General features: G+C 46.4%; 1 long non-coding RNA gene across 1 annotated transcript in view; it reads left to right on the forward strand.

The window, feature by feature from the left end:
• Positions 1–21,696, forward strand: part of LOC144105012 (uncharacterized) — a 36,058-nt gene extending 14,362 nt beyond the window's left edge. Inside the window, exon 3 of the long non-coding RNA XR_013308684.1 lies at positions 21,295–21,696. This is a non-coding gene — a long non-coding RNA (uncharacterized LOC144105012). The remainder of the gene's footprint in view (positions 1–21,294) is intronic.
• Positions 21,697–23,585: the final 1,889 nt, after the last annotated feature.

Raw genomic sequence — 23,585 nt, forward strand, 5'->3', positions numbered from 1 at the left:
TGTGGAAAATCCAGTATCACCTGTGTATCATTCTTCTTGTGTCCGTGTTCACTCCTGCCATAGATAAATTTTATCTGCATCATCGTATGTGTTGTCAAATGGCAACAAACACACTGCTGTCTCTCATTAAACAAAAGATGTATGTGTGTATTAAGAATGCATTAAAAATTCACAATATTTAAAACGTTGCTGTTAAATAGGAATGTATCTTATATGAGGACATCACAAAGTTCCTAACAATTAGGAACATGGAAGAACAATGGTAACTGTAAGTGCACGCAATCTCACAGAAAAATCACGAAGCAACAATACTGATTTCTGTTCGTCATGATTTTCAGGCCATTACGAAAGCCGGAAAAGAAATATCACTACGATGCTTTAAATTGGCAATGGTGTGCATCACAGGGCTAAAGTGCCGGGTTTTTATTCTGCAGTGATAGCAGACAGGCCACTTCCTTTTAGCAATGCTTTCTGAGCTGCATTTCTACGAACATTGTGCAAACGGGTATGCAGTATTGTAAGCAAGTGTACGGAGTTCTACTGAGGGGCAATCAATGTTAACATGTACAGAAACAAGGTGGCGTTTATTGCTTGCAGCCACAAAGCATTATTCTTAACTGTCCCATGAATTAAAAACCAAGCGGTTGCACAGTACTGCAGAAAAGCCTACATGTGCCTCTCAGGGTAATGTACACATAATAAGATATAGGAGTAAGTACACCGGCTTACAGGTTAAGGGAATGCAAGAACCGATTTTGAAGGTTTACATTGCAGATCCCGGCTGCGACTGGGATGTAATGCTTTCTAGAGGATTTCGAGAAAGAGATGTATTATGGCGCAGGATAGAATGAAATTAAAAATAAGCTTTTCAGGTATGTTTGGGGCATACATGCATTCGTTCTCCAAGGCCGCAGCGGTGGTTCAGTGGTTATGGCACTTGGCTGCTGACCCGAAGGACTCTGGTTCGATCCTGGCCGCTGCGGCCGAATTTCGATCGAGGCCAAATTACAGAAGCCTGTATACTGTGCGATGTCAGTGCATGTGCTTCAGCTTAATGATGACAGGTTTTGAAGTTTAAGATGAACCAACTGCTCAGTTAGTATTATCTTTAGTATACGTGAATATATAACAGTTACATGTATAAGCATGCACAAGTACAAACCTCGCTGAGCCACATTATGAGGTCTGTGCGTTGCTTAGCTGAACAGAACAGACAAGCAAAAAGGAAAGACTGGTTAACGCAGATGGACGCACTAATTCATGTTTACCTTTGCAGTGTGCGATTGTAGGTAGAAAGAACTGGCTTGTGCAGTGTGCTGCAGGTTAGCTCAAATGCTATCATTGTGTACATCTACCCCGATATTGCTTAAAATAAATTACGAACTAAGGTCTTGATGACCACGTTATGCATAAGACAGCTTTGTATTGGTTTGCCAAGGTGACCTAGTGACTGGACACCTTTTGTAGTATGCATCACATCTAAGTGTTCCTAAATGACATACTTTAGTAACGAGCTTTGAAATGGTGTGCCAGGTGGGAGCTCAAAGAGTTCGTCATTTATAATATCACTTCTGTGGTAACCACTTCAAAGTACAGTAAGTTGCACAGCCTTGTGGGGTGCAAGACAATTACAGTATTTCGTGGCATGAACAAAAATGAATCTTGAGAAGCAGTGGCATGAGATAAAAGTGTTAGCGTGGCCAGTGCAGAAGGAACCACGAATTGGAGCCGGTTAGCGGGTGCTGTGTTGGTAGGGAGCCAAAACACCTGCAGTTTCGGCATGTGATCAAGAGATTTAAAGATGCACGTTTACTGCTGTGACACTGAACCTCAAAAATTGTCCGAGAGAGTAAAACAAGCGGCTTAGGTTTGAACTCATCCCAAGAAGCTTGATTTGTGAAGCTTCATTTGTGGCATATGAAATTACAATACCCAACCTGTGGCTACACAGGAGTTTTGAAAGAGACTTGGAAGATGATAATGCTAACGACATGCGTAAACGTCCTAGGCTGTGACCGGTTGTACAAGGATTTATAGGTGAGAGCACGTTACGCTTTGCGCCTTATTAAATGCCGAGTAATGAAACAAGTATGTAGTGAATATTCCCTGATCAGCGAGCCCTTATAAGTAGGCACAGTTTAGTTATGCTGACAATAATAAATATTAGTGCACACTGTATTCGTAACATTGGGAAGTGCGCTATTCAAGTGCTTGCAAACAGATGCTCTGCAGAATTGAAACACTGGTATTATTTGAAAGATGACAGACCACGGTGTTACCATTAAATAATTGTTAGACGAAACATTGAAGGGGAAGTTGTAATATATGTAATCAATAAGCTGAGGGCCATAGGCAAGGCATTGCGCGATGCCCAGGATTAGTAAGAATTAGTACGGGCAAATTATTGACACCTGGCTGGCAACAAATGGATCCCGTTCAGAGTGATTAGATGCAAGTTAAAGCATGACTGAATCAGCCTACGCAGGTGAGGGATCCTATCACATGCTTTTTCAAAACCCAGAAAAAAATCAAGGGGGAAGTTGCAGTCAAGGTGGAAGTGCATGTCACGAAGAACGAGAGCATGTTGGCTATTACAGGATTGCTTTCTAAATGTGTGCCAATTCTGAGGAAACAACTTAATGGGTCAAACAATTTAGCAGAGCAGTAGTACATACTATAATTTATGATTGCAGCACACGCCAATGGCAGAAATAGGGCGACAAGTGCTGGGTGATCATTGGTAGGGCGCATCTAGAGGGCAAACTGTGCTGAAGCATGAAACTGTCTGTACACCGTACAACAAATATATGTTTACACTGCTGGGTGACTGGCGGCCAATGGAGCTTGAACTTCCACCTTGTGCAGTGGTCGTGTTCTTTTCGATCATCTGTGTTCCAATTGCGGTTTTACCACCTTCACAAGGCTCATTTTGCAATGTGCTCTTTAAAGGTGCTGTCAAGTGAAGGCAAAATAGTTTTCTTCAACCACCAGACTCCTATGCCACAAAACGCATTCTTCCATCAGCTTTCAAAGTTTCCAAAGATGACTTTACTTCTTATGTCACATAGCTAGTGCACACAAAAATTCATTGCTGCTGATATCATGAGAAATTAATAGCCATAACTTCATATATACAGTCATGCCTCGCCAGTACAGAACTCATGAGTATGGACAGGAATTAGGGTCATCTTTTCTGGGGACTAAATTTTTTTAATGCATGTACGCCTCGCTATGACAAAGTCGCTGATCATGCAGCGGATAGGGTGAAAATGCATACAGCCCATTGTTGTACGTATTGAGGCAAAAGCCTTTAATGGCTCATAATTGCAGCCATGACCTTCTCTGGTCTCTGTTCATGCCCGGTCACAAGTCATGTCGCACCGTTAACATCATCAGTGGAAAAAATCATGCACGGCGGGATTGGAACCACAATCCTTGCTATCCACAGCCGAGCCAGCAAACGACCACACTACTTTCTGCTGACGCACATGTAGTTCTTTTTTTCTCTGCCGACACTAATATATGTCTAGCGTAAGGATGCTGGAGAGTGTTCGTGGACAGACATCGAAACAGACGGATGCCCCTGAAATGCCCTCCAGTGTCTTCAGCATTTAGGATTCATAAACAATTTTTTACCTAATCAACATCCTTACCACACATCGGTGGCACTAGCAGCAATACAGCACTAAGGGTTTTCACCTCACCGCACTTTAGGTCAACAAAGTGACCCACCCCCCTTAATTTTTTTCTCTCGTGTTAATCTGCACAGCAGTCTGAACAAAATATGAACTCTGCTAACAAGACAATAGTGTACAGCGCAAAGAGTGTTACAAATGTTTTGATTTTAGTGGACAAACCAAACACGGACTAAAACATATACATTTGTTGCACTTGTTCTTCATACTCTTCTTACCTTAAACCAGGGAACTGCCGGGCACACTGATTGCTCCTGCTCACACTCTTTATGGTTGCCAAAGCACTTCTCTTTCTTGTAACTGTTGTTTGAGAACGTGTGCAGGAATATTGCTGTCATGACCATGAAGAGATGTGATCGAACAAGTTGTGCAGGCAGCTTATCTGATAAGTGAGGAATGTACAATTATGAAATTACTTTTGAGCAAATAAATTTCGGCCAGTGTAAAATGCGAGGAGGCCTAAAAAAATCTCGGAAGCATACTACATTGCCGACGCGTAAGTTCTTGCAGACCAACCAGAGCAGCAGGCAAATAATTGTGTTCATAGGCAGTCAAAAACAAATGAAGGCAGCAGATAAACATGCAAATGTGCATGGAATACATCTCTTGCTGAAGGCTTTGATAATGCCTCATGAAATAAACTAATGCACCTGATAGCATTAAGCGCTGCTGCTGAACAACTGCTCGCCACTGACAAAACCGAGTTTCCAAACAGGCCTCCAAGAAAACCATAGAGACAGCTTAATCCACTTTGGTACCTTAGATTTGTGACACACACACACGCATACAAAATGGCAGTGCCCCTGAACTGAAATTTGCACTGCGCACGGATTTTTTCACACAGGCTACTTAATGCCGCTGGCACACTGTCGCGACCCGGGCACCCATGATCATAAAACTTTCTACTGTAGGATGCACCAAGACGCACAAGACTGCCGACGCTGCTGTTGTCGCAGCAGAGAACAGTGCGACGGCAATGCAGCCAAGATCGGGTCAAGTCGTACACACAGCAGTTTGCTATGTACCAGAAACAACGTTGTGGGCTCACCTCGGTCGCGATCACTGCCGCCGTCGCAAAAGACGCGACCCGCTGCACAGCTCCAAGTTCATTTCAGCATTCGGAATACGACGTGCGTTGCAAATTTTTCGCAGGTGAATATATCGCTGACTTGACGGGAAAGCACTTGCATCGACCATAATCACTTTCACTACGCGGGCACTTGTCGCTATGCTGTGAAACTTGCGCACGCACAGGAAAATAATTCGCAGCAGGGATTACAAAACACTTTCAACAACCACAAACAGCTCCACACAAACACTTCGTGACACCGCCACTGCGCAGGTCTTGCGTCGGTTAGAAGAGGCGCTCTGTTAACTCCGTCAGCGTAGATGGTTACATAATATACCTAGCGGAACTGTCCCTTGCTACTGTTCAACGCGACGAAGTTCGCAGTCGCTCTGAACACTCGTAATATCAAGATGTGACCAATATAGTATGCTTCGCGACATCGCTGCCACTGCCCAGGCCTCGCTCCCCAGGTCAGTCGACGGACGGCCATCTTGCCCCTGCATGGCAGAACCGAGGCGGAGGGGCTCGAGACGTCACTGACGACACGGAAAAAGCAGCCAATAGCTTCTATCCGGTCGCCGGCCGGACCCGCTCACTCGCCCGAAAGTTGAAGTTGGCCAACTTTCCATCCGTTCGCCGGACGGGGCGGATCCGCTCGCCCGCTCGCCAAGCGGGCCTGGCGGATGCCGCTTAAAAACGATCGTACGACGGCCCTTTGTGGTGCTCAGAAACGTCATGGCGCACAAAAACGTGGGTTGAAGTGGCCGGGTCAGGGCGCACGAAAATAGTATGGTGGTGGAACGGACGCGGTGGGGTAGGCCGGAGATATTTAACACAGTCCAGCAGGCATTCAAGGAATTCTTAAGGCTGAGTTGGGCGCCGCTGTGATGTAAAGAAGTCCCCTGGAAGACGCAGAACACTGCCATACACCAACTCTGCAGCTTGCAGTGTGAGACTTCCCGGATGACGGCCCTTAGACAAAAGAACACAAGGAGCAAGGAACCGACCCAGGCGGCGCAATTGAGGCGGGCACCTAGGGCGGCTTTCAATTGGCTGTGAAGGTGTTCCACCATGCCGTTGGCACAGGGGTGATATGCAGTGCTACGGCAGTGCCTGGCGCCGAGAATATGATTAAGGGAAGCAAACAGGGAGAACTCAAACTGGCATCCACGGTCGGTTGGCATGGTGCCAGGACAACCAAATCGAGATACCCAAGCAGAAATGAAGGCGCGGGAATGTCTCTATGGTGATGTCAGGAATGGGGACTGCCTCCGGCCAGCGAGTGAAGCGGTCCACCATGGTCCGGATATAACTGTAGCCTCGAGACACGGGTAGGGGGCCCACGATGTCGAGATGTGCTTGGTCGAAACGACGATCAGGTGATAGGAAGGCTTGGGAAGGCGTCTTGGTATGATGGCAGAGCTTGGTCGTCTGGCTAGACAGACACAGGCGCGTCCAAGCGCGTATATAAGCGTTTCTTCCGGGCCAAACATAGCGCTGGGTGAGAATGCGCTCAGTAGCCCGAATGCCTGGGTGGCTTATGTCATGTAGAGAACGGAAGATGGGGCGACGTAGCGAAGCTGAAACAAAAGGACGGGGAAGGTCTTTTGGCACATCGCACCACAAGGCCTCAGGCGAGCAGTGATGGGGCAAAAGCCGTAGTCGGAGAGAAGGGGGTTCTCTCGAAAAATGGTGAGCTCATGGTCATTCTGCTGTGCGGAAGAGAATGCGGCCAAATCGACGGTGGGAGATGGAGTGTCTACCGCAGATATACGAGAGAGTGCATCAGCGGTGGCGTTCGCGGCAACTTTCACATGGGGGATGTAGGCAGTAAACTCCGAGATATAAGCGAGCTGAAGGAGTTCGCGTGACACGTACTTCGATGAGTTGTGCGAAACACATACGCCAGTGGCTGATGATCGGTCAACACGTAAAGCTAACATCCTTATACAAAATGCCGAAAGGGCTGTATCGCGGAGTAGATGGCTTGTAGCTCTCGGCCGAAGACGCTGTAGTGGGTCTCAGCAGCAAGTAGCTTCTGAGAGTAAAAAGACAATGGTCTACACTCGCAGTTAATGTACTGCTGTAAGACGGCTCCGACCGCCAAGCTGGAGGCATCCACCATCAATCTCGTAGGGGCGTTGTTTCGCGGATTGAGACGAAGCACGGCGTTCGCGACTGCTTGCTTTGCGGCAGTAAAGGCGGCCCGCGCTTCTCAAAACCAAGAAATGGCGGAGGACGTGCCAGCGGTTGACCGGAGTAGGTCGGTGAGCGGGCGAAGCAGCTCGGCACAGTGGGGAATAAAGCGGCTGGAAAAATTCACGAGTCCCAGGATTTGTCGTAAGTGGCGCAGTTTTGTAGTCTGGGGATAATTCTCGATGCTCTAGATGTGAGACGAGAGAGGGCGGATACCCTCTGAGGATATGTTATGACTCAAAAACTCGAGCTCAGATATACCAAAACACACTTGGAGGTGTTCACAAGAACCAGGGCGTACTACTACTAATAATATTAATTGGTTTTTGGGGAAAGGAAATGGCGCAGTATCTGTCTCATATATCGTTGGACACCTGAACCGCGCTGTAAGGGAAGTGATAAGGGAGGGAGTGAAAGAAGAAAGGAAGAAAGGGGTGCCGTAGTGGAGGGCTCCGGAATAATTTCGACCACCTGGGGATCATTAACGTGCACTGACATCGCACAGCACACGGGCGCCTTAGCGTTTTTCCTCCATAAAAACGCAGCCGCCGCGGTCGGGTTCGAACCCGGGAACTCCGGGCCAGTAGTCGAGTGCCCTAACCAGTGAGCCACCGCGGCGTGTCCAGGCTGTACTGCTGTAGACTTTGTAACAAAGCACGTTGGTGTTGTTAATGATCTTCAGGCGTAGAGCCGGCGATGAGGACATCGTCAAGGTACGCGAATACAGTCCGTAGGCCCCGCGTGACCTCAGCCAAGAACCGGTGGAAGGTTTGAGCCGAATTGCGTAGTCCAAAAGACATACCGCACGTACTCAAACAAAACAAAGGGCGTCGTGATGGTAGTCTTAGGTATGTCGGCGGGTCCGATGGGAATTTGGTGATACGCCTTAACCAGGTCAACTTTGCTAAACGATGGTGCAGCCGGCGGGGTGCGACACAAAGTACTGGATGTGGGGCAGCGGATAGCTGTCGTGGACAGTCTTGGCATTCAATGCCCGATAGTTGCCACAGGGACGCCAATGACCGGGATCACGCTTGGGCACGAGATGCAGTGGAGACGCCCACACGCGGGACGACGGGCGGATAATACCGAGCTGCGGTATGTGGTCGAAGTACATTTGGCGATAGCTAAACGGTCTCCAAACAAGCGGCGTAATTGAGCAGCTGCGGGTGGACCCCGGGTTACGAGTGGTGTGTCACCGTATGTTTAGGCGCCTGAGTGAGGTTGCATGGCTTTGCCTGCTCCGGGAAATCCACGAACACTTTTTTTCAAATCTAGAGGATGGTATCAGCGTGCGGATGCCCATGGTAGAAAGGTCGGACAAGACTGCCGAGATGGAGAGATGAGTCAGACCATCGGTACGGCGACGACGTCGCACGTTGGCGTCCAAGTCGAAGTATGAGAAGTGCGAGGCGATGATCGGGTGAACCTCGTCTGTAAGCGGTGACGAATATACATCGAAAAGTGCGGCGAAGCCCGAAGTCGAGGGCGAGAGATCGTAGTCCATATGTGGCTATAGATGAGGCGTTGGCAGCACGGAGCCACTGCCCTGATGACTTGGAACGATCAACCTTAGTCGGTAGAACCACGCTGATTTCCGCGCCCGCGTCTATAAGGAACCGAGTGCCGGAGAACTTGTCAGTTACCATAAACAGGTGGCTCGGACGCTTGGCGGGGACACACGCCGCCGTTAGTTATCCTGGCTGGCGTTTCGCGGCCACAAACAAGGTGGTGTACACTTCGTGGCCCGGTGTAGAAAACGCTGGTGGTAACAGCAGAGAGACGGAGGGCTGGGACTCCCAGCCTGTCGTGTGCGCGAAAGAGCGCGATGATCGAGACGAGGCGGCCGGGTCTCCTAGCGCGGGCTTTGGAGTGCGGCGACTGAGGCGGCAAGCTCATCGCGACGGGCCTCAAGGCGCGAAATCGCCGTGGTCTGTAGGCGGCAAAACAGCAGTATCAGACGGGGAGGTCGCCTCATTAAGGTTTTCGGCGAGCTCAGCCAGGCGCTCGAGGGTGACGTCACCGGCCGCCGCAAGATCGAGGCGGATGGGCTGGGGAAGGCGTTGGAAGAAAAGCTCCCGAAGCAACGCTGAGTGCTTGGGGATATCGCGCTCCCCGAGAAGCTGTCGCATCCGGCGCAGAAGCTGGGAAGGGCGCCAGTCGCCAAGGTCTTCCTCGATAAAGAGCTGGTGGAGGAGGGTGCGTTCCGACGGCATAAATCTCTCCAGCACCTTGGTTTTTAGGTGCTGATATGGTGTAGCGCCCATGGGGGCGGAGAGGACGGCCAAGAGCTCGCTGGCAACGTCAGGAGGAAGGCTCGTGGCGGCATGGTAGTAGCGCGTCTTCTCCGAGCTGATGCGGGAAAGGCAAAATTGCGCCTCGATCTGGTGGTACCAAACTAATGGCTTCTGGGGCCAGAAAGGTAGGAGGAGAACCTGCAGAGACGAGACGTCCTGTGGACGTGAGTCCTGTTTCATGGATGCTGAGGGATTGGTCATAGGTCGTCCTAGGTCACCAGTTGTAGGCTTAAGGCCTCAGGAGTGAAGGAACAAGACCGCTGCTGCGAACCGACAGAAGAACAGAACTGCGAGCCGTGGCTGCTCGAGCCACGACCAGGGGCTGTCTTTATTTTCTTCGCCGGGTGGCGCGCGCTGTCCGGGTCCCCGGCGCCACCTGATAGAGGGCGCTACACTCCTATATATAGACTCCACACAAGCAGTTTGGGCTGTACGATCCGTAGCAAGCCCCGGGGACTTGGTGATGTGTGCCGCAATGCGAATTATTATACATGTCTTGCCCGAGCCGTGTGAGCTCGACGCACTACGCACCATCTTACGCAGGCTGACAATTTGTCCCGTTCACTGCTGGTAATAGTCCCGCTGTGTATACCCAGGCTATCCGCAGGAGGCACCGAATTGCCTCAAGAAGACGTCGCCGCTCCACACGTGCATTATTCCGCATCATGGGCCCATCTTTCTCCATACTTTAACTCACAGTGAGGACGCGGTGTTTAGATGAATCTGAGCGGATGATTTGCTGAATCGTGCTGTTATTATCTCCGAGACACCGCAGACTGCTCTTCCCACTGCCGCCTCTGCGCCGCTACGTAACTGCCCCGCTCCCCGCTTCGTGTAGGCGGTGGTGAGATTGCGCTAGAACTGTCCATCCTTTATACTTTTATATGCCATGCTTTTTGACCTCGAACATGCCGACACCCTTCAAGAACGCTAACATCCCCTTAATTCATAAGAAAGGGAACGTCAAGGACTTTGAAAATTACAAGCGATCAGCTTACTTTCGATCTCCTACCAAGAATTTACTCAGCCAATCACTAATAGACTTAGCGAAATCATCTACATCAATCAACCAAATGATCATGGAGTTTTCGTAAAGGCTACTAGAACGTATATCGTATTCACACTATCAATAAGGTATAGAAAAATTTTCAGAACATCGCCGACCCCTACATATGTAGTTACGAGAAAGCATTTAACTCAGTATATACCTCAGCAGTCATGCAGGCATTACAGAATCTGGGTCAAGATAAGCATTATGTTAAATTACTAGATGACATCTATAACGGCTGCATAGCAAGGGTAGGTTTCCAGGAAGGAGACAATAAAATTAGAATAAGGAAGGGTGTCAGGATGGGATATATGATCTCATAAATGCTATTCAGAGAGTGTTTACAAGAGCTGTACAGTGTTTTGTGTTGGGAAAAATTGGAGATAAAAGTAATGGAGAATACCTTAGTAATCTACAATTCGTTGCTGGCTTTGCCATTTCTGAAGCCATACCTAAGTCACTCAGAAGATGAATAACAAAGCGTGATCGATTAGTTAAGCAGGTAGAGGAGAATGGTGGGAATAAACTTTATTATGCACAAAGGCAAAAAAAAAGCCCTACAGTGTCGTAAGAAAACAGCAGTTGACAAGTGATAGCGACATGCTGAAAGTGCTAAGAGAAAACATGTTGTTAGGGCAGGTAGTGACTACGGATCCGGATTACGAGAGGGAAATAAGTATAGAAATAAGTGTGAAGTGCAGGGAATTTTACTGGTTCTCTCGCAGTACAGATGGCAGTTCACTAATAGTCTCTAGGAGAAAGCGATACAAGATCTGCATTTCGCCGGTACTTACCTAGGGGAAGAAGCATGCAGGCTAAAGAAAAAGGTTCAGCTTAAGTTAAGGACAAAGGAAGGCCGAAAATGTTGTGGTTCCTAAGTGTTTGAACCTTTTTACTGAGCATCCAATAAAGAAGCATAACGCCGCACACAAATATACAGTCGTTTATTACTAGAGAAGTGTGGTCTTTGTATTTGAAATATCGTGTAATAGAACGATGGCTAAGTTCCCTTTCCGAGGAGATCTTCAAAGTCGTAACTGTGGTCTATTTTGTGTTTTCAAAGGACGGTGAACAAATGCTCCACATGTCGCAATGGGCGCTGGTCCTGCACATGGGTGCACTGAATAAGTCTAGGTAACATTTTTATCTTGTGTATACTCTACAAAAAACAACGCATTAAAATCATGACCTTGTCTGCGGACCTATCACCGTACGAAAACTGTCTATCAGCGTAATGTACACTCTTGGACATCTTAATGTGGAGGATAAAAATAATTAACAAAGGCTATCACCGATTAGGCAATTTTCAGTGCCACAACACTTGCAAGTGCACCAGGCAGCTTGGCCTTCTCCACCGCACTTACTCTCACAAAGTGCCGTAGCGCGCAGCCCGTAAGACAAGCACGCAGCAGGCAGAACCAACTCCATACTACGTTTTCAAGGCGTTGTGAATAAGGGACGCACAAGAGTGAGAGAGACGTTTTAATCGCCCCCTTTACATCTGGGAAGCGCGCGGTGCAGCGCGCCGTTGGTGGCAGCGCCGCCATTGCGGACCAGAGAGGCTCCTGACGCATTCAAAGTATGCTTAGGTTTTTTTTTTCAAGACTCGTGCATTTGTCATATACCAAAAAGCACATTTGGGTTAACAAAAAAGTACACTATACAATCGGTTGTACTATCTCACTCATCAGACCATATAAACCTAGGATGCGACACACCGACTCATTTTGTCGGTAGTGGCTGTACACGCGCGCAAACTGCCCTTCCCCCTGCATGACGACTCTTTGAGCGTCATGCGAAATACCTTTTCATGTCTGATACCGGTATTACATCATTCTTTCCCCCTTCGTACCACTGTCAGGTGCTAGTGTCACTAATTCAAATGTTTTCTTCAGATCTTCTGACGGTGCTTTCCACAATGCCTGCCTTCAATTTATCTTTGCTGTTCTCAAGGTTCACGATGGTCAGATTGAAAACTACGTCTCTGATCCATTTTTTCTAGACAGTAGAGCTTCCCGCCGAATGTCTTGAGTGCATTGAAGAACCTGGCTTCTTTCGTATGTACCCTTTGACGTTGATGTGTTCAGCTTTCGGAACGTTGGAAGCGATCCGTAACCACCACACAAGTTTTCCTCCTCCGGAGCTACAGTCCTTCGTTCGACCTCCCTCACGCTGCTTTGGATCATACGGCCGTCGTTGCTCACATCATCGACACCGGTACATACTCCCCTTTGAGCCAGTGCCCTTATTGCGTACCGGCACCTGAGCGCCGCGTCCTTCGAGGTCACGCGGACGATGGACTTCCCAGGGGAAGCGTACTATCCACTAGCGGGCCATGGCATTTCCAGTTGCGTTGGTGAAAAAGAAAACCGGTTCGATTCACTTCTGTACTACAGCTCACGCACAAGAACTCTATACTCCAGGTCACACCCACGGAGGCAAGTTTTTATCTTCTTTGGACTTATGCTCTTGCTCCTTGCACGTACCGATGGCTCGAGGTGATAGCCAAAAAACTGCTTTAATCGCACCTGGCGGCTTATACGAGTCCAACTTCATGCCGTTTGCTCTTTGCAATGCCCGCGCAATTTTCTAACGAATGCTGCACACTGTCCTGTGAGGCCTCAAGCAGCAGACGTGCATTCCCTATCCTAATATTATTGTTGTCCTTTCAACGGACATTCCTTCTCCACTACCGAAGAACGCCCTCACTCATCTCAGTCGCTGGGCTTCAGCTCGACATAAAAATTCACAGCTTTTCTGCCCAGTAAAATGCATTTTAATACATGTTGTTTCTAAGGATAGCACTCTTCCCGAACTCACTAAATTTCATGCAATTAGTGCATTTCCCAGGCAAACATATCTGAAGCATATTCCTAGCTTTGTCAGGCACTGCGCCCAATTTTGTTGCTTCATTTTGAATTCAACCTCGAACACCACATCTTTGACCCAGGCACTCGACGGAAGATCCAATCTATCCACCTGGCCTTCTTTGAATCACGAATTCCACACACTGTGCCGAATTTTGGTTTCGCCTAATATCCTTCGCCACTTCAACCCGACTGCGCCAATTTGATATTTACACTGAAGCCAGCGCTATTAGCCACGATGAAGTTAGCCGCGGTCAAGCTAGCCGCGGTGAAGTAGGCTTGTTAGCCGCGGTGATGTAGGGACTGCTTCCATGCAGAACCACACACCAGCCGCCTCCCAACCCAATTATATTAGCTACGTTGTTGTCTATCCAACCATTGCCACTGTGGACCCTCAAAAAAACAAACTTCGCCTGTACAAAGTCGGCGTAGAGTAGGATTTTTCAGCATCAATTCTCCAGACTAAGGTATTCACAGGAGAAAATACAAATGCATTTGCACAACTGCCCCATCACATATCTTATCGCCCTGTAAAGTTTTGCAGTCCTTCCCAATCACTTATCTTGCTGGTTAAAAGTGAGTACAGTACACAAGTGAAATTATAGAGCCCACAACTAAAAAATTAAAAAAATATTTTCCTTTTTCGGTGTCGGGGAATGTTGATGTGAAATACAATTCTCTCACCAAGATGCCGTGAACCTCTGCCCCTATGAAAGAATAAATAAATTTCTTCATCATCATCAGCCAGATACACCCACTGCAGGGCAAAGGCCTGTCCTTTACCTATAGTATTCACCCTGTCCTATGCCAGCTGCGGCCACTGTATCCCCGCAAACTTCTTAATCTCATCCGCGTACGTAACTTTCGTCCGCCCCCTGCTACGCTTGCCTTCTCTCGGATTCCACTCCGTTACCCTTAAAGACCATCGGTTATCTTGTCTTCGCAGTGCATGGCTTTCCCAAGCCCATTTATTGCTCTTGATTTTCACTATAGGATGTTATTAACGTGCGTTTGTTGCCTCACTTACTCCGGCCGCTTCCGGTCTCTTAACATTACACCTATTATTATTCTTTTCATAGCTCGGCACCTTCTGCTTAAAATAAGCTAAACCATTTTCGTTAGCCTCCTTGTTTCTGCCCCGTAGGTAAGTACCGGTAAGATAAAGCTGTTGTATACATTTCTCTTTGGGGATAATGGCAAACTGCTAAACATGATTTCAAAGAACCTGCCGAGTGCACTCCACCCCATCCTGATCCTTCTAGTTATTCCGCTTTCATGTTTCAGATCTGCCGTGTCTGCCTAGCCTAAGCTGACGTATTCTCTTACCACTTCCAGCACCTAGCAAACAATGCTAAACTTCTGTTCCCTTCAGAGACCGATGAATATTACATTCCTTTTCTCTATATTAATTTTAGACCCAATGTTCTGCTCTGCCTGTCTGCCTCATTAATCATGTTATGCTGTTCATCTCCCGAGTGACTTAACGAAGCAATGTCATTAGGGATTTGCAGATTGCTGAGTATTTTTCATAAACGCTTACCTGAACACTTCCTGTGAACAGGCAGTGAATAGCATTGTCGACATTTGATCTCTCTGCCTGACACTCTTTCTTATTGTTATTTTGTTGCTTACCTTATGGAGGGCTATGGTAGCTATGCAGCCGTGATAGATGTCTTCTGGTATTTTTACAGAAGGCACTTCTACAGCATGATTCCGCGATGCCTGCATGACTGGTAAGGTTCCATCACAGTCATATGCTTTGCCGTAATCTATGAAGGCTATAATGGGAGTTCAATTTATTATAAACGTTTCGATACCCATGATTGGTAGTTTGAATATGATGCATTGTCAAGTGTCCTTCTCGAAAGCCTACCTGCTAATTTGGTTGAATAAAGGCAAAAGATTTCGAGTTTATTACCTATTAGCATAGTAAGTACCCTATAGCAGAGGACAATGAGCTGATCGGTCTGTAATTTTAAAATTCTCTAACACCTCTTTTCATATGGATTAAGCTTAATTTAGCGTTTTTCGAAGCTTCTATTCACGCTAGGGTGTAATGCATTGCGTTAGCCGGGTAGCTTGTTTTTCTAGCACAGTCTCCTTTCTGTCCGTCAAGCGTTCTGGTGTTGCCTGATCATGACCAGTCGCTTTCCCTCTTTGCATAGCTCCTAATGCTTTTGTTACTTAATCTCTAGTTAATCAAGGAAAGTCCCATTGCTACATGATAATGATTATTTCCTTGACGTCCTGATTACATTGCGAACTGTATAGATCTGTGTAGAACTCGTCGGCTACTTTAACTGTATTGTCAATATTCATAATGGCATTACCCCCTTAGTTTCTTAAGGAATACATATAATCTGTGCGTCTACTTAGTTTTGTGTTCACTGCCTTTATGCGCCTTCATTCTTTAGAGCATGCTCGATTCTATTCATATAATACTTACCTATGCTTTGCCGGTTTTATGCTGCCTATGGAGTTCGATGCTTTCATGCTTTCGAGTTTCTTAATCACATGTTTGGTCTCCTGAGCTAAATTAAACTGTCCATATACTGTTGAACAATCCTATCGCCTAACTCTTCAACGCACTCTAATGATGACTGTGAGATAATCGCTGACAGCTTGATTGTTGAGGTCGCAGTCATCAGGTAAAATGATATCCGAAATGATATCCTGAATTCCTCTACTTTTCCTCTTCACTAACTCGTTAATGCACTTCAGCTTTACTAGTTTCACGTTCCTTCTTCAATTATATGCTAACTCGAGACCTTATCATCCTGTGATCATTGCAAAGCACTTTTCTGATGACATGCACGTCCTAGACGATGCCAGGGTAATCGCAGAGCATGATACCTCGTTCCTTTTCGGTCGCATCATTGGAGCTCTTCCACGTGCACTTCCTGTTCTTTTGTTTACGGAAGAAGGTATTCATTATCGTAAACATTTCTCTTTGAGAATTGTCTCACTCCTCCCTGTTATTCCTGGAGCCTCTGTAACAGTGGCCTACCGCCTGATCTCGAGCCTGTTTCTTTCCTACCTTGGCGTGGAAGTCATCAATCAGCATAGTGTACTTGGTGTCCGAACGGAAAGCCCTACTCTTCCTATGCCCAGCCTTAAGGTCATCTGGATCTTTGATCTGACCTCTAACGGGAGGCGCACCACATGCGCAAAATCGCGCGTGGCAGGAGCCTCGAACACCATTTTCACCTTCGTCGTATAGCTGCGCGCTTGGCACTAACGTCCGCCGCTGCGCTCGTTGCTGGAGCGCCGCTCCTCCTCGCCAGTTGTGAATTGCGATGCGTCAGGTGATTTGTTCTAGCGCTTGGCAGTCACGCCCGGCGCTGCTCCGATAGCAGCTGTGGACGCTCGCTCTAGCAGTTGTGGCACGTGATTCATAGCGTGATTTTTTCTCGCTTAAATAATTAGCTCTCGCTGAAGTCTTGACACAATAAAGGTGAGCCAAAGCTAAACTGTGTCCAAACCTGCTTAAGAAACCTTTCGCTCTGTGTATCCTGGCTCATTTGAGTTGAGCCACAACCACTTTTTAACCTTGTTCATTGCCGATTCTATGTCTTCATAGAAGCTTTCGGCATTTTTTTCCTCACTTGATTATGTAAGCGCGTAAACCTGCACTACCCCTAATTTATACCTGTTGTTAAGACAAATTGTGATAGCTAACACCTACTCATTATTACTGTGGAATTCCTGTATTTCCACTTATGTCACGATTGATAAAGAATCCCACACACTCTTCTCGACTCTCCGCTAATAAACGTTAGCATTGTACGTGCCCACCTCCCAGCACTGAATACGCCTCATCTGTCCTCCTAACGTCAATAACCCTATGACATTCCATGTAGTAGCTGCTAGTTTCTCGGACAGCTTTGCCACACTAGTCTCCCTGGATACGCTCTAGTGTTAAACGCTGCATGATTCAGTTTCGAATGGTGACCTCTCTAGAACCGGGGATTTTTAGCTACTTCCGCTGCGTTAGAGGGCGGCCTCGGGGGACAGAGGGCGAAGGTGATTGGTTTAGGCATACAGGAGGTTGTGGACAAGCACTACACTAGGGTGTCCTAATCCTATTCTGGCTAACGAGTGCATTGTCGGTTCTCGTCACCTAGATCAGGCCGCACCCTACCCCTAGTCATGCAATTCTATACACACGCGGAGTTTTTTTGTAGCATTAGCTACATTACGCAAGGTTTTCGCCTCTTCGCCGTCGCCGCACTTCGAGCCGCGCCGAACTGTTTCGTCACACCACGGCCCTCGATTCTCCAGCAGCTCGGCTCGTCGCGGTCGCCGCTCGGCCACCGCTCCTGCCGGTGGTAAAGCCCCTCAATTAAGCAAAATTAACGCAAAGCCTTGAAATTTCCGGCTTCCCTCTCCTTGCGGTCCACCGGATAATCGAGCCTTCCATTGGCCGAGGCGCCGTAGTGACGTGTTAGCGCGCGCTTTTTTGCTCCGCAGCAGACGCCGACGCTATTCTCGGGGGTGTAGGAATCGTGCTCCGTTTTCTTTCTTTTTTTTTGCGACTGAGTTTTGGTGGGAAGTGTTTTTCTATCATTGAGGCCGTCTACGCGTTGCGGCGAGACCGAGCTTCTGTTGCACGTATAGATGCAACAACCAAGGAGGCAGTGGGAAAATATTTTTTGTATTCCTTTCGTAAAAAGTAACGCGGCTCGCCGAGAGGTCTGGCTTCACAGGATCGGCCTGGCAAACTTCGATAATGTGCTGTGTCCTCAACTTTGTGAGGTTAGTGGCCGTTCTTCAGTTGTCAGTCGTGTTTTTTTTTTCGGGTCATTTAGTGCAAAGCGCGAGCGACTGCAGTCTTCGCAGTAAATGCTGTTTGGCATAGTTGTAGATAGACTCATTCGCTCTTTGGCAACGAAAGCTGTGCTTCTTCTTGTCTTATGCCCACCGTGCCAGTTCTGCTAGATTCTGCACGCGCAGCTATGATTTTGCACGCATTTCGTGGCGTGTCGACGAGGCTGCAGTAAGACTCGTTCGCAGGCTCGACTCGAAAGTTACGCTTCATATTGTTTGAGCTCCTATGTTTACGTTGCTCGCGTATTTGGTCTAAATTTCATCTTGCGCACTGCCGCGGAAATTTTTGCTGTAGTTGCTGCGTGTGCACCATGATCACAGCGATCGCAGCACGAAAATTTGCGATAAAGCAGTGCAACGTGGTTCGGGGCAGTTATTTGGGTAAGTAATTTTTGTACCTGCTATGCCATGCGGCCGCGTTCGAGGCAGAAAATGAAACAAAAATTTCATTCGAGCGCGCGGTCCACTGCGCGCCAAAGCACGAGCGTTGGGAACACAACGCGCTGAGTATATTCGCTATAGTGTCACGAACTCGCTCGCGCACTCCACTTCGAACGTGTGCTCCGCTATCAACGCGATCGCAAGACAAAAAGTTTCGATAAAGCAGCGCAGCGTGTGTCGCGGCAGTTATTTCATAACTGATTTTTTGATCTTCCATGCCATCATGCCATTTCGACGGAAGCCAAGGAAAAACGCGCAGCAAAAAATTCATTCGGGCGCGCGGTCTGCTGCGCGCCGAAAGGCGAGATTTGGGAGCGTCTGCTAGCATCCCCCGGCCTAGGTGCCGCCACCGTCGGCCGCCAAGAGGTGGCGAGAGTAGGAGCGCTGGCATAGGAGGAGGATGGAGGAGGTGTCGTTACTTTTATTCTGTTGAGGGGTTTGAGCCGTTGGGCGCTCGCTGTGTCCTCTGTACGACATCACACGCCGCCCTCCGCAGCTGTGATAACCGGGAGTATAGAAAGGGAAAGCTTGCGTAGCCGCAGGCATGGCTGAGGCCGCAGTATGGATGGTAAGAAACAGCTAGCCTGAAGGAGGCGAGGGATCGCCCTAGAAATGAAGTGGAGACAGCGCGCCGAAGAGACTCAAGAGGAACGTGCCGAACGGTTGGCCAAAGACCGTGAAAGCGATGCCGCTAGACGGGCTCGCTTGGCCTCTAACGATGAATCTGCAGCGCCGACCTCTGATGGTGAATGCTGATTGAGTTCTGCGTCTGTGAAGGCAGCCCGCCTTGCAAGACGTGCTGAAACTTTGGCCTAAGCGCAGCCGCGGGTCTGTAGCTATCGCTACTCGACTAACCAGATCTAAACCACAGCCATTCTTTTTATTCTGGTGTAGAGTTGCGTTGGACCAATACTTTAACCCGGTTTCTTTGCACGCGAGGCGGATGCTCTACCGCGCCGCTATCATTTCATATAAATGTAACCTTAACGAAAAAGCAGGAGGCAAGCAATGTGCTTAAAATAGCGGCACTTTTTCTAAAAAGACCTACTACTACATTCGTGTGCTTAACTTGAATAAAAGCTGCATCCTGCTTACCTTTTAGAAGACACACTGTGCATCGTTTTTCAGTACGTACACTGGAGACTGGTTAATAAAACAGTGCTTATTATTTTTCTGCACTGCTCTCCCCCGGCTCCCGCTTATAAACCGCCTCCCACCGCTTCTGATAATTCGTTCAGTTCGCAGTGCGAAGGAAAGTTATATTTTTGGCATTTATTTTCATCCAGGTATTGAATAAACAATGGGGCTTGTTGTTACTCCCTATAACTTTCATTCGTTCAAATGTGTTATTGACCGAAGCGACTCTTTCTTTGAACAAAATTAATTTCGTGATAATAACCTGTTCAGAAAACACTTGTAAGAAGACATTTATAAAAATCATAACAGATGATTACGATAAACAAAAATAGGCATTTTGTAATGACTAAGAAATACTCAGGTCATAATAAAGCCAGCAAAGATCGCTCGGTTCAAGGAAATGGAAGAAGCAAGGCCTACATTATTAGCTGTCACGAGGTGTAACAGAAACTTTCACTGTGCAATTCAAGTTTGCTACTGACAAGCTTTGGCAGAGTAAGTTTGAGATGTATGAGCAAACTTTAGCTGCACAAGGTCGAAAGAGGGCCGAGGTAACACGCAATTAAACTGCTCAACGTATGCGAAATAAAATTGGCAATTAAAGGCAGAAAAAATCAGGCAAAGCTACAGTAATCATATTGATAGCGCCGAAGAGGTCTTAAAAGGAGCTGCCACAACATGGTGGAGGCCATGAAACGCCCATGATTTTACAAGTACACGAAGTTCAGTCGAGATCTTTTCCAATCTGCTTACCCTATGTACCCTACGTACTCTATTTACCCTTTTCCAATCTGCTTACCCTACATAAGATATGCGGTCGTATACTTTCATGAACTCAAGTGGGACAGTGCATGTCCGGCTGCAGCTGTGCGACGGCGGGAGAGCCCGCGAACTCTGTTGATTTGAGTGCATGCCAATGAGGCGGCAGTATACACTTTTTTGATGATGGTGATGACAGTAAATTTTTATGGCGCAAAGGCGTGTGCGACCAAAAAGCGCCATGACACAAGGTATTTTCGTTTACTCAAGGTGCGGTCAGAGACAGATTCCCCAAGCGTATACTTTTGTACGGAAAACTGCTTAAATGTTTGGATAATATTTCCTGGGATGATTTAGAGGACGTGCTAGTAAGGAAGATTGACTTAGAGTTGCTAGGTAAACTAGTGCATTTTCTCCTGTGAATACGTATAACATATCTTTGTTACTTTCCATCGTTGCGGTATTTACGGCGAAGAAATTTCCGGAGTCATACCATTGTAGAAGTCAAAAAGGAGTAACTATCTGCAACATATGTAATTCAGGGAATGCATAGCCGATGATGCTGGATGGTAAGAGATGTGAGTGCAAAATTAGGTAGCGTAGCAGGAGGAGAGGTTCGCGGATGAAAAGTTTGAGGAAATAAGTTGTCCGCAGATGGCACAAAAAACAAGGCTTTAACTGAAGGGGTATGGGAAACGCCTTTATTCTGCATTGAACACAATTACGGTGATGAAGATAATAGAAAATAATTACTTGTACTCCGTGTAAATCTGCAAAACCACTGAGAAAGTAAATGATAAGAATGTAAAGCAGATTTCGAAGCGCAGGAACTGAGACGCAGTTTCTTTTTTTTTGTAGACCTTCTTGCTTACTACATTACATATAAGGTAAACGATAGCTTCATTTGTATTATTAATTTGTAAGTTTTTTAACAACCTGGTTATTTTTATCCAAACAGTGCCGCCACTACAAGCCATTCGAAGCCTGCAATGGAGATTGCATCTGTTATCAAAACGATATGTGGGAGACTGGATTCTGCGGCAGTTATGACGATCTGTACAACGGCAACATGAATGAAACAGACATTTATAAAATGACAAGACAGCAGTTGAATGAAGAGCTAAGGAAGAGAGGAAAGAAGCCGTTAGGGGATGCATCCCGTTAATCGTCTTAAATGGTCTACTGCAGCGAAAACTGTCAAGAAGGAATCCACAATGCCTTCAAATCGTGCAAGAAGCCAGTGTCAAGAATGCGTCCATAGCTGATGAAAAAATAATTTTAATCATTCTTCAAGAAATCTGCATTATTTCCATAAATTGTTGGTGCCGAGTGAGCATGCAATAAATCAACATTTCAAGAAGGTGTGTTTTGTTTATAGCTATTTATTTATTTTATTTATTTATTTAAGATACCCTCAGGGTACAGATGTATGTTACAGAGGGGAGGGGCGGATACATATATAAAGTAAAGTGAGCACAGGAAGAAAACAATAAAACAAAAGAAAATATAACAAGGTGCAAAATATAATTTCTAAGGCGGCATTGGTGTCAAAAATATAATAAAAATGTAACAAGGAACACAGTACACAATGAAGATTGACAAATGAAAAATGGTTTAACACTATGCAAGAAAGAAGCTTTGCAACGCGGATTTTAAGTATTTTTCTCCAGTTATACTTGTTAGTGATGCGGATAGGTTATTCCAATCATTAAAAGTCCTGGGAAGAAACGAGTTAGAATGGGCAACCGTGTTTGAGTGTGGAATGTAGACCTTTTGACCGTGGTTACGGCTATATGAAATGTATGATGGTGGTTGGATCCACAAAGAGCGCAATGTTGAGTTATAGTGGTATATTTTATGAAACAGTGTGAGGCGAGATAGCTTTCTTCGAGTTGATAAGAGCGGAAGATGCAAGTATGCTTTCATATTAGTAACGCTGGCTGTCCTTTGATAGTTATTTAAGACGAACCGGGCTGAGCGATTTTGTACTGCTCAAGGGACTGTATGAGAGTTACTTGGCCGGGATCCCAAACAGATGATGCGTATTCGAGTTGTGGACGAATGTAGGTTGTATACATTAATAATTTGAAGGATGATGGTGCAACAGAGAAATTACGACGAATGTATCCAAGAGAACGACTGGCTTTGGCGATGATGGAAATGACATGTGATTTCCAAGAGAGATCATTTGTAATGGTTACACCAAGGTAGCGGTATGATGTCACAGACTCTAATAAGACGTTATTAAGCATATACGTGGGATCTGATAAGTTAGTGCGAGATACCCTCATTGATTTATATTTGTTAATATTTAATTGCATGCACCATGTACTGCACCATTCGTTAATATTATTAAGGTCATTCTGAACTAATAGAACATCGGAATTATCAGTAAGTTTCTGGTACACAACACAGTCATCAGCAAATAGGCAAATTTTAGAAGAAACGCAAGAAGACAAGTCATTTATGTAAATCAAGAATAAGAGAGGACCCAGAACCGATCCTTGCGGAACGCCGGAGTGGACTGGGGCCGAAGGTGAGTTAACTTCATTAGTAGTTACAAACTGAACGCGGGGCGTGAGGAAAGCGCGAATCCAATCAATTACTGCAGGGTCAATATTTAAGAAGCTTAGTTTATGAAGAAGAAGCGCATGGTTTACCTTGTCAAAAGCTTTAGAGAAATCAAGAAATATACAGTCAATTGAAAAACCAGAGTCTAAATAGGCATGCAAATCATTAGTGAAGGAGACAAGCTGAGTTTCTCAAGAGAAATGTTTACGGAATCCATGCTGGGCACTTGAGAAAAAGTTATTTTCAAGAAAGTTAACAACATGTGTGTATATAATGTGCTCCATGATTTTACATGGTACATATGCAAGAGAAATGCGCCTGTAGTTGAGGGGGTCATGTGTTGGACCTGACTTGTGAATGGGGATTACTTTTCCAGATTTCCAGTCAGAGGTATAGTGCCAGAGTTGTACGATTGTGAGAAAATCCACTCTAGTATTATTGAACTGTATTCCACCGTATTTTGCAAAAATTTAGTATTGATCTCGTCCACTCCGCAAGATAATTTGGGTTTTAAGTTATTTATTATAGCTTTGATACCTGTTGACTCAAATATTATGGGGTCCATGATCTGATAATTGGTAGCATTCAAAACCAGCATCGGAGTGGTGAAAACTGGGGATGAAAATGACATAATAATTGTGTTGTTAAGCACATTTGAACAGAGATGAGGCGACACTG

Source organism: Amblyomma americanum, chromosome 9, assembly GCF_052857255.1.
Source record: "Amblyomma americanum isolate KBUSLIRL-KWMA chromosome 9, ASM5285725v1, whole genome shotgun sequence".
In the NCBI taxonomy this organism is placed as follows: Eukaryota; Metazoa; Arthropoda; class Arachnida; order Ixodida; family Ixodidae; genus Amblyomma; species Amblyomma americanum.